This window comes from Cervus canadensis, chromosome 1 (genome assembly GCF_019320065.1).
Source record: "Cervus canadensis isolate Bull #8, Minnesota chromosome 1, ASM1932006v1, whole genome shotgun sequence".
Lineage (NCBI taxonomy): Eukaryota > Metazoa > Chordata > Mammalia > Artiodactyla > Cervidae > Cervus > Cervus canadensis.
This window is the reverse complement of record NC_057386.1, coordinates 100628650-100638813: the sequence shown is the minus strand read 5'-3', so window position 1 is coordinate 100638813 and position 10164 is coordinate 100628650. Positions and strand designations below refer to the sequence as shown.

The following is a 10164-nucleotide window of genomic DNA, read 5'->3' as shown; positions in this document are numbered from 1 at the left end:
TAGCCTCTAATAATTATATCCATCAATGGAAAATATGATTTGATATATATTTGCTTTACATTTGACTTTCCATAAAGGAGCCAATACTTTAGAGCAAATTGACTGAAAGCTATGTTTACTCTTGAGGTATAAAATACTTCTTGTCTCTCTAGTCCTTTTTTTTCCCCTTTAAAACTTTTCATCAAAATCAGACAATCAGGGATTTCCCTGGTGGTCCAGTGGCTAAGTCTCCATGTTCCCAATTCAGGGAGCTTGGGTTCAATCCCCGGTCAGGGAAGTAGATCTCACACACAGCAACTAAAGATCCTCCACGTGGCAACTAAGACCCGGTGCAGCCAAATAAATAAATATTAAAAAAAGAAAAAAAAAAATCAGTGCTCGCTTCGGCAGCACATATACTAAAATTGGAACGATACAGAGAAGATTAGCATGGCCCCTGCGCAAGGATGACACGCAAATTCGTGAAGCGTTCCATATTTTTTAAAAAAAAAAAAAAAAAAAAAAAAAAAAGAAAAAAAAATCAGAGAATCAATTTTATAAATTATTCTGGTTCTCATTTTCACTGGTGCAAATTTTCTACTAGATAAAAATAATCCTTAAATGTTTTTATTACTACAGCTTGGAAGAAATGTTCAAAAAACATAAAAAATAGGCAACAACTTAAAATTTTAAATAATAAATCAACAGATATTCAAGGCAGCAGATACAAGAAGGAGCTTGTATATATATAAATATATATGCATTTATATATATTTATATAAATAAAAAATTATACTAAGAATTATATAAAAGTAGAATCTAACAATATGCTATATTAAGAGACTTTGGTTATATATGTCAATTACAAGTTATTTGTTGGTTAAGTTGCTAATATATGATCAGTGTAATTTATGCTTGATTGATAACCCCTAAACCTTTTTCTTTTTAACTGATTTTATCTGAAGCTTCAGATTCTCATCTATAAAATACAAATATTAACTCAAAGGCAGTGGTTGCTTTATTTTTGGAGGGAGAGGCTCAGAAAATTTATTACATAAATTACCTCATGGATTTTTCAAGTGCTCAGATACATTAGGAAGTTATGCACGTTATTCTAATCTTATCTTGAAAATACCAGATCTGTTTTTTAAATTTTAATTTATTACTTATTTTTGGCTGAGCTGGCTTTTTGTTGTTGCACACAGGCTTTTCTCTAGTTGCGGCAAGCCGGGGCTCCTCTTCATTGCGGTGGATGGACTTGTCATTGTGGCGGCTTCTCTTGTGGAGCCTGGGCTCTAGGACTTGTGGATTCAGTAGTTGCGGTGCACCAGCTTCGTTGCTCCGTGGCCTGTGGTATCTTCCTGGACTAGACATTGAAACCGTATCCCCTGCATTGAAGTATATTTACAGCATAGTTCAGAAACTACTGCATCATTTATATGAAAGTAAATAGGGGCTTAAGGAAGTATTTTTAAGAGATAAAAAGTGACACAAAAGATTGTAAAAACAAAATCTCTATGAGGCCAAGGAGGTGATGGGAAAGTCATTAAATAACAAAAGTCACTAGAAATAAGATATGTAATAAAGGACAAGACGATAAGTGCAAATAGAGCTGCTACACAAATAACGAGAAGCCAGCGTGGGATGGGTGGCCGAGGGTGGGCTTGTGCTAGCTTTGACATACAAATACAAAGAAGTGGGACACAAAGATTATGCATTAAGGCTCAAAAAAGGACAAGAAATGCTAAAAAACAGGCACTCATTGTTTTTAAGAGTAAGTGAAAGATTCCTCTTCTGTGATGCAGTGAGAAGTGTGTGGTATGTAAACTGAATCAGGCTTGCATGCCAGACAGAACAAAAATTCCTATTCTTTAAAAAATATGAAGCTGCACTTCTCCTTCTAGAGGGACGAAGTAAACATGTTTTTCCCGATTTCTCCCATTAAGTAAAACTAAACCCTGTTCATTTATATGTACGACAAACATCAGAAGACTTTGAAAGGTGGAGAGAGGAAGGCAGCCCAGCTAAGAACCTCAGGACGCGGGAATAGCATGGCCGTAAGTGGCTCGCGCTTGCTTTTTGCCTCTTTAGCCCAGACTTAGAGCTGAGTAAACCAGCCCCAGAAACACCAACAGACAAATGAATAAATAGATAAACCTTCGAAGAGAAGCCTGCGCTCTCCAGCCAAAGGACCAGGAGAGGAGAAGTTTTGAAGATGGAAAACTTTTAGGCAATAACTGGTCTGCTTCAGCCAGTCACACACAGGAAAGGTATGACTCCATCCTCATTCACACCCATAAAGGCCAAGTGGGAAGCCCAGCTGTCCACCCCAGGGTAACGTCAGAGAGCTGGGGAGGGACCTGGGACTTTGGTCTCACTGGGTGGGGAGGGGTTCGCATGGTTCTGGCAGTGTTGATGTTAGTGGTGCTTGTGGAGTCGTTAGCAGAGGGCAAACAGGAGCCACAGCAGAACCCTTTTATCAGTCCCATTGGAATCGCACTGGAAATCCAGTGAGTTGGGAGCAGGCCCTCAACCCTGCCTTGCAGTCGAGGACCCTTCCCCAACTTGACAGCCAGTGGGGCCAACAGGAAAACCTGGACTCTGGGCCATTTATCCCAGAGCAATGGAGATGTGTAGTCACCATGAAACCTTTACACAAATATTTCTAGTAGCTTTATTTAAAGTAGCTAATAACTGGAAACAACCCAGGTGAGTGGCTAAACAAAGTGGTACATCCATACGTTAGAATAGTATCCTGCAGTAAAAACCAAAGAACTGATGATACACGGAGCAGCCTGGATGAATCTCCAGAGGTTTACTCTGAGTGAAAAATAGCCAATCCCAAAAGGATTGGCTGTATTCTCATTTAAATCTCACTCTAGAAATGACAAAACTACCTAAATGGAGAACAAATGAGTGGTTATCAAATGTTATGGAGAGTGTATTTTGCTACTGAGAGATCCCCCTGGCGAGTACCTTGACTGTATCAACAGCAATATGCTTTTGGTGATATGGCTTTGCTTTGTATTTTTGCATTACCAGAGTTTTCCAGTTGGTGGACATTTGATGGGATCGCTCTGAATTATTTCTTGCAATTCCACGTGAGTTTACAATTATTTCAAAATTAACATAGTTTTAAAAATGTGTGAGATTAACAGATGCAAACTATTATATGTAGAATGGATAAACAAGAAAGTCCTATGTATTGCACAGGAAACTATAGTCAATATCCTGGGATAAACCATAATGGAAAAGAATATGATGAAAAAAACATATAAATGAGCCAGCTTGTTGTACAGCAGAAATTAGCACAGCATTGTACATCAACTATATTTCAATAATAAAATCTTTTAAAAAAGAGGCACTTCCCTGGTGGCCCAGTGGTTGAGACTTCCAGTTCAGGGGGTGCAGATATGATCCCTGGTTGGGGAACTTAGATCCCACGTGCCTCATGGCTGAAAAACAAAGACATAAAAAACAGAAGCAATATTGTAACAAATTCAACAAAGACTTTAAAAATGGTCCACATTAAAAAAAAAATCTTAAACAGAGTGTGGAGCTAATTAGGTGATTTTTCTGTTTTTCAAAAAGTGAAGTTGCTCAGTCGTGTCTGACTCTTTGTGACTCCATGGACTTTACAGTCCATGGAATTCTCCGGGTCAGAATACTGGAGTGGATAGCTTTTCCCTTCTCCAGGGGATCTTCCCAACCCAGGGATCGAACCCAGGTCTCCCGCATTGCAGGAGGATTATTTACCAGCTGAGCCACAAAAAGTAGCAACATAAAAATGGATTAGAAGCAAGAACCTGAAGGAATAGGACCAAATAGGAGACCAAAGTTAATTTATCAACAATTAGTCCCTCTCCCAGAGGAAAACAACTCTTTATACATATTTCAGTATTGATGGCTTCACCATCATAGTATTTCATAAGAAGAGTTGATGGTGTTAGTGACACAAGGTTGCAGCTACTACATCCCAAGCTATCTCTGTCCTTTACCAAAAAGAGCTCAGTCTCTTAAGATATAGTCTTGTGCTCTGTGATGCTCAAAGCCCAGAGGAATGGGAACACTGGTTAAAACACACAGACCATATTTAGCTCTGGGTAGGTCCTTTTATTTATTATAGCAAGGGCAGATATGGAATAGTCATTAGGATGATTCTACCATAAACATATCCTTTTTAACCAACAGGAAGTAAATATGAAGTATTGGTATGTCAAATAACACAAATATGCTTTAAGTATTATAGTCTTCATCTAATCTTAAAATGTGCCAAGATAGTTGATGTTTGGCTAGTTATCTGTGAATTAAAGGAAGAGATAGGGAAGATGTGAGAAAGGTTTGTGATATTTCCATTACATAGTATATTTCAGTACACATGTATAATTTATATTTGAAAGACAAGTTGGTTTCCTATTTGCCTGTGTCAGCAACATTCTTATAGCATGCAACATGTGAGTCGTTGACCCAAAGGATTGGCAGACATGAGGTTTAATCATACCAGGTTACATATATTTTATTTGGACATAATACCTGCACATGAGAATAATGTAGTTTTCAATTCTACTTAATGGTACTGAGTGGAACATGCAGCATCGAATGCCTGAGGTACGCCATTTCATCTTTGATATTCAGAAGTTCTCAAGGAGACCAAGTAGAGAATAAAGAAACAAAAATAAAATAAATAAAATAAAGTACCGTTAGCCCTGCTAACTTAAGAAAAACACTGTCAAAATTGTGCATATTTCCTTCTCCAATCCCTTTTCAAGTGCAAATATTTTTGGTTTATTTTAAATATCAATTTATTTTTATTTGTATTAAAAACTGATGACACATTTTGTACAACATTGAGTTTTTTTCCATATGACATTTTGTGGCAGATCCAATCCCATCTTCCTTATCCATTCTCATGTTATTTCTGTGCAAAGGAGCTGACTGTGGAGTTCAGTTCTGCTTTCTGAGATGTGAGGAGAGGTTATTGGAGACTGTGGGGAAGACATACTCTGATTCTGTGCTCAGGGTCAAGCACACAGGAAGAAAACTTTTGCCAAGTGTACTACCTTCCCTTCTGCACTGGCACTTGATTTTAATACCTCCTGTAGAGGCCATTGGGATCATAAGGTGATAAGTCAAAAAACAAACAGTCAATGGGATGTATGTAACAGAGCATAAAAGCGGAGAGCCTGGCTTCTGGGTGTCTTTGCTGAGCAGCTGAGCCAGAGCCAGCCAGCAGCCACCTACCTTGGACAACTTGGTTACAGGGGAAAAGTAAATCACAATCTGTTGAAGTCACTAAATAATAAGGTATCTGTTATGTATTAGGTATTTACACACTTGAAGCAAGTGTGACCTGAGTGTGATTATCCACACTACTGGATAATTCTCACATAGGTAAGCTTAAATGGTATGGAATATTTCAGAGCAGATTCACCACAGCTTTTTTGTTTATCTGCTTTTAGTGTACTGGAGGTCTTTATGTTTTATAGAGAAGAGGGAACACCTCTGTGCATTACTGGTTTCCTGGCCTTAAATCTTTAGGTAACGTCACTGAATTTGCTATGTAAGAATTTGTAGTGTAATTTGCTAGTGTAGGGCTTTCCATACCTTTAAGGTAGATACATAGTTTTATTCAGTATTAGTGAAGAAAAAACGAACACTTTCAGGGATATTAAATGATTTGCTTAAGTCCACAAAAAAAATCCAGGACTTAAAGCCAAGCTTTCAGGTTCTAATTATTTCATCTTTCCATAACCTGTACCCCTCTCCAGTAAGTCCTAGGGAATAGCTCATGGAGACACTCAGCTACAGAAGATGTTGAATATGAAATGCTTTTAAGGCTCTCCACTTTTCTGAAACTGTTTCCCTTTTGCTTATCTCTTAGCCTCCATCTATCAAACACTTTCTGCTAAGGTCTCCAGGGGGTCCAGCCAAGACCTCACTGTTCAGGGTCATCTGATAGATTGCATCTCTCAGAGTATTCATCTTCTGCAGTAGTTAAACTCTGACCACAGAACTCTAGGACCACAGGTCTCTGAGATCATTTGAAGGGATCCATGAGGTCAAAACTATTTCTATAGCTTATTTGCCTTTTTCACTATGGTTTATCTACAGTGATGGTGTAAAAGCAGTGATAGGTAAACTGCTGACATCTTAGTGTAAAACAAAGCATTGACACCAACATATATTAGTACTCACTGTATATTTTAGTGCCACAAGTTAACTGTTTTTTTAAGAATGTCCTTGATGGGGAGGGGGGATCGGGATGGGGAATAGGTGTGGATCTATGGCTGATTCATGTCAATGTATGACAAAACCCACTGAAATGTTGTGAAGTAATTAGCCTCCAACTAATAAAAAAATTAAAAAAAAAAAAAAAGAATGTCCTTGATGAAGCAATAAACATTTTATTAAATTTCAATTCTTGATGGCAAGTTTTTTTTTCTTTTTTTTAAACATTTTGGGTGACAAAATGGGAAGGTTGCATAAAAAACTGCTTGCATTCCAAAATAGAATGAATGATTTTCTTTAGAAAAAGCCCTTGTGTGATTAAGTTGTAAGCTGAACTAGCTGCTTCTTTATTAGTAACACATTTTTACCTGACAGAATAACTGACAAACTATGGCTATTCACACTTGGGTGTTTGATAGATATTTTTGTGAAAATGAGCTGAGTGAACCAAACAGTATTGTTGTCAATGATAAAATTAAAGATTTTAAGGAAAAACTAGAGTTTTTGAAAACTCAGAACCTGAGAGCTCGGCACCCTGTTAATTGTTAAAGACTTTTCTGATGAGATTGATGGTGATGTTAGTGACTATGATGTTCTGATATTGTATATTGAATTTGGAAGATCTTTATAATTTAGCAAACCAGTATTTTTCAAATGATCAGTATATATGTTGAATTATGAAATGAAGCAAAAGAGAAGATCCATTCAAATTACAAGGTAAAACAATGGATTTTAATGGATCAGAATACAAAAAGTTATTAATATGACTTAAACTCCATATTGCAGTAGCCTTTAAAAAAATGCAGCTTGCTAAGTTTTGGCATAGTGTCAAAAAGAATATCCACAATTATCTGAAAGGACTATTAAAATACTCTGTTTCTTTCCAACTATACCTGAGAGAGGTCAAATTCTCTTCAAATGCTTCAACTAAAGCAGCACATTAAAATAGATGGAGTACAGAAGTAAATATGAGAACATGGCTATAATCAGATCAGTCAGACACTGAAGACATTTATGAAATGTAAAGCAATTCCACACTTCTCAACAATTTTTTGCTTGGAAAATAGATTTTTCATAAAATATGTTATTTGTCAATACCTAGTATGTTTGTTATTATTTAAAACACATTAAGAAATATTTTTCATGGCTGGCTGCATGAAATTAAAAGATGCTTGCTTCTTGGAAGAAAAGTTATGATCAACCTAGATAGCACATTAAAAAGCAGAGACATTACTTTGCCAACAAAGGTCCATCTAGTCAAGGCTATGGTTTTTCCATCATGTATGGATGTGAGAGTTGGACTATAAAGAAAGCTGAGCGCTGAAGAATTGATGCTTTTGAACTGTGGTGTTGGAGAAGACTCTTGAAAGTCCCTTGGACCGCAAGGAGATCCAACCAGTCCATCCTAAAGGAGATCAGTTCTGGGTGTTCATTGGAAGGACTGATGCTGAAGCTGAAACTCCAATACTTTGGCCACCTGATGAGAAGAACTGACTTATTGGAAAAGACCCTGATGCTGGGAAAGATTGAAGAAGGGAGGAGAAGGGGACGACAGAAGGTGAGATGGTTGGATGGCATCACCGACTCAATGGACATGAATTTGAGTAAACTCTGGGAGTTGGCAATGGACAAGGAGGCCTGGCATGCTGCAGTCCATGGGATCACAAAGAGTCAGACACGACTGAGCAACTGAACTGAACTAAACTGAAGAAATATTTTTAAATTACCTCATTTTTAATTTCTAACATTGTCTCTGTGTATATCCTACATAAGCAAAAGTCTTTGGGGTTCTCAAAATTTGTTAACAGTGTAAAAGATTTCTGAGATCAAAATCTTAAAAAACTTGGTCTAGTATATTTGTTCTCCAGGTAACACTTGTGTTTTTTACTGCCTCCTTTTACTTTTTAAAATCCAAAGTAGAGAATTTTAGCAGTCTTCCAAATATGACTGTGAACACGAGGGAAGTAGTTTTTATTAAAGAATGTTTTAATGCCTCACTGAAGCATCTTTTTCTGCAGAAGCATAAAATCATCCTTTGGGGACAGGGCCTTCCTCATCCTCCACTTTTGAACTAAACCTCAGATGAGTGAAGGATTTGACAGGATTGGCCTATTTCTCTTATAACTTCCAAAAAAGAGATGATAGAAAAGCTAGAGCTGGACTTATTATCTACAAATAGAAAGAGACTTAGAGAACTCAGTCCCACTCATTTGCTGTGTAAATACAGTACTCGAAGCCCAGAAGTGCCGTGTGACTCCTACAAAGACACGGCAATTTGGCACATCACAAACTAGAGCGCAGTTTCCCTGACACTGTGTCTCTTTCTATTGTAATTCATATTTGGAAAGTGACTTTTAAAAAAATTGTGTTTTTGCTTTTCGACATTATGATGGGGTTGACCGTAATCTCATCTCAGTTTGATGACTTCACCCTCACATGATTTCTTGTGGGTAGGATACGACACATTTACTGGTAGTGCAGCATACATCCCAGAGCTATTGTTAACTTGAAGCGATGAGTAAGTACAGGATGACCTTTGCTAATCAAATATAGAAACAGAAGATGCTCCTAGATTGTGGGAGTATTTATGCACATTTACATGCCTACAGGTCTGCACAAGCTTTGGGAGTCCCGTGAGTCCACATCAGTGCTTAACTCCAGGAATTTGTGGCTTAACTCTTAACTTTTCTGTGTCCTTCCTTATTTCTGCCCTATGACGTGGTTGAGACTAAAACATATTTTCTCTACAGAAGCTATGTCACATGCAGAGAGCATATTACATATTTGGAAGTCATGCAATCTTTATCACTGAGACTATTTAAGGTGCTGAAAAGTAAACTAATTTAATTAAAATAAGAATAATCACACCAACTGGATTTCTTCCTAAATAGGTTTATTTTTGCTCTCTTGTGACCATATATTAAGCCCATAACTTGGAAAAAATTCTCACAGAAGCATGTGATTGATCATAAAGTAAATAAACAAGAAAGTGTGAACAGAAATAAAATATATATAAAGCCACAAATGGGGAAAAACAACTCAGAAGTGTATGTTCCAGTGTTTGTGAGGCCCTAGCAGCGGCCACACACACATGCAGCTGAATATAACCACCAAGGAAGGGAGTATGCAGCACTACGTGATGTGAAGTTCAGACAACCATCTTTTTAGTTTTATTAGTCTGGACTATCCAATAGTTTAATTCAGAGACAGATTTGCTTTGAAAATCAAAAATACCAGTATCTGGTGTGTGTGTGGGTGAGGTGGTAGTGGGGTGTGTGGTATGTACACTAGAAAATAGCCAGCATGTCACCATATGGTCTCACAACTCAGTTATTTTGAAGAGTTGGGAAAAAAAACTTGGAACATTCAGGTAGTCAAATGATCTTCTTACACTGCATCTGATAAATTACTTGGTGCTATTGTGGGCTTAACCATATAAAAATAACTGGTGCCCCTTCTGCCTTTTCTTGCCAACACACAAATACCCATAGAAACTCAATATTATCCTAGGATGAAAACCAACACATTTTCTCTAAGATTATTTGTATTACTTATATGGCCAAAATTTTTTTTGATAAATATCCTTGGTTATTTTTAGTGATCAGCAAGCTCATTCTGTTCTCTGAAAGAATATTTTCTTCAGAGCTCTGCTATCTCTGTTCGATGGATTCCTCATACACTGGAAAGAGGCAATAACATTTTTTCCCCAAAGTGGAGTTTAATAAAGTTAGTATGTCTGGACTCTATTGTAAAGGTATCAATTATCCAAGGGATGAATGAGATTTTTTTTATAAGGCAGTCTCCTCTACAGCTAAAGATAGAATTATAGAAAGGCTTTGAGTACAAGTTGTTAATGTTTCTGTCTTTTAAAAATAAAAATTTTAAAGCCATGAGGATCTTAATGAACACATTTTTTAATTATTTAGGACAAAGATGATAAATAGAAAAGCCTACTCT

At 37.1% G+C, this 10164-nt stretch overlaps 1 non-coding gene across 1 annotated transcript; it reads left to right on the top strand.

The window, feature by feature from the left end:
• The first annotated feature begins 374 nt into the window (after positions 1 to 374).
• Positions 375 to 481, top strand: LOC122424859. Its single transcript, XR_006264581.1, has one exon. It is a non-coding gene; the product is annotated as a U6 spliceosomal RNA (small nuclear RNA).
• The last annotated feature ends 9683 nt before the right edge of the window (positions 482 to 10164 follow it).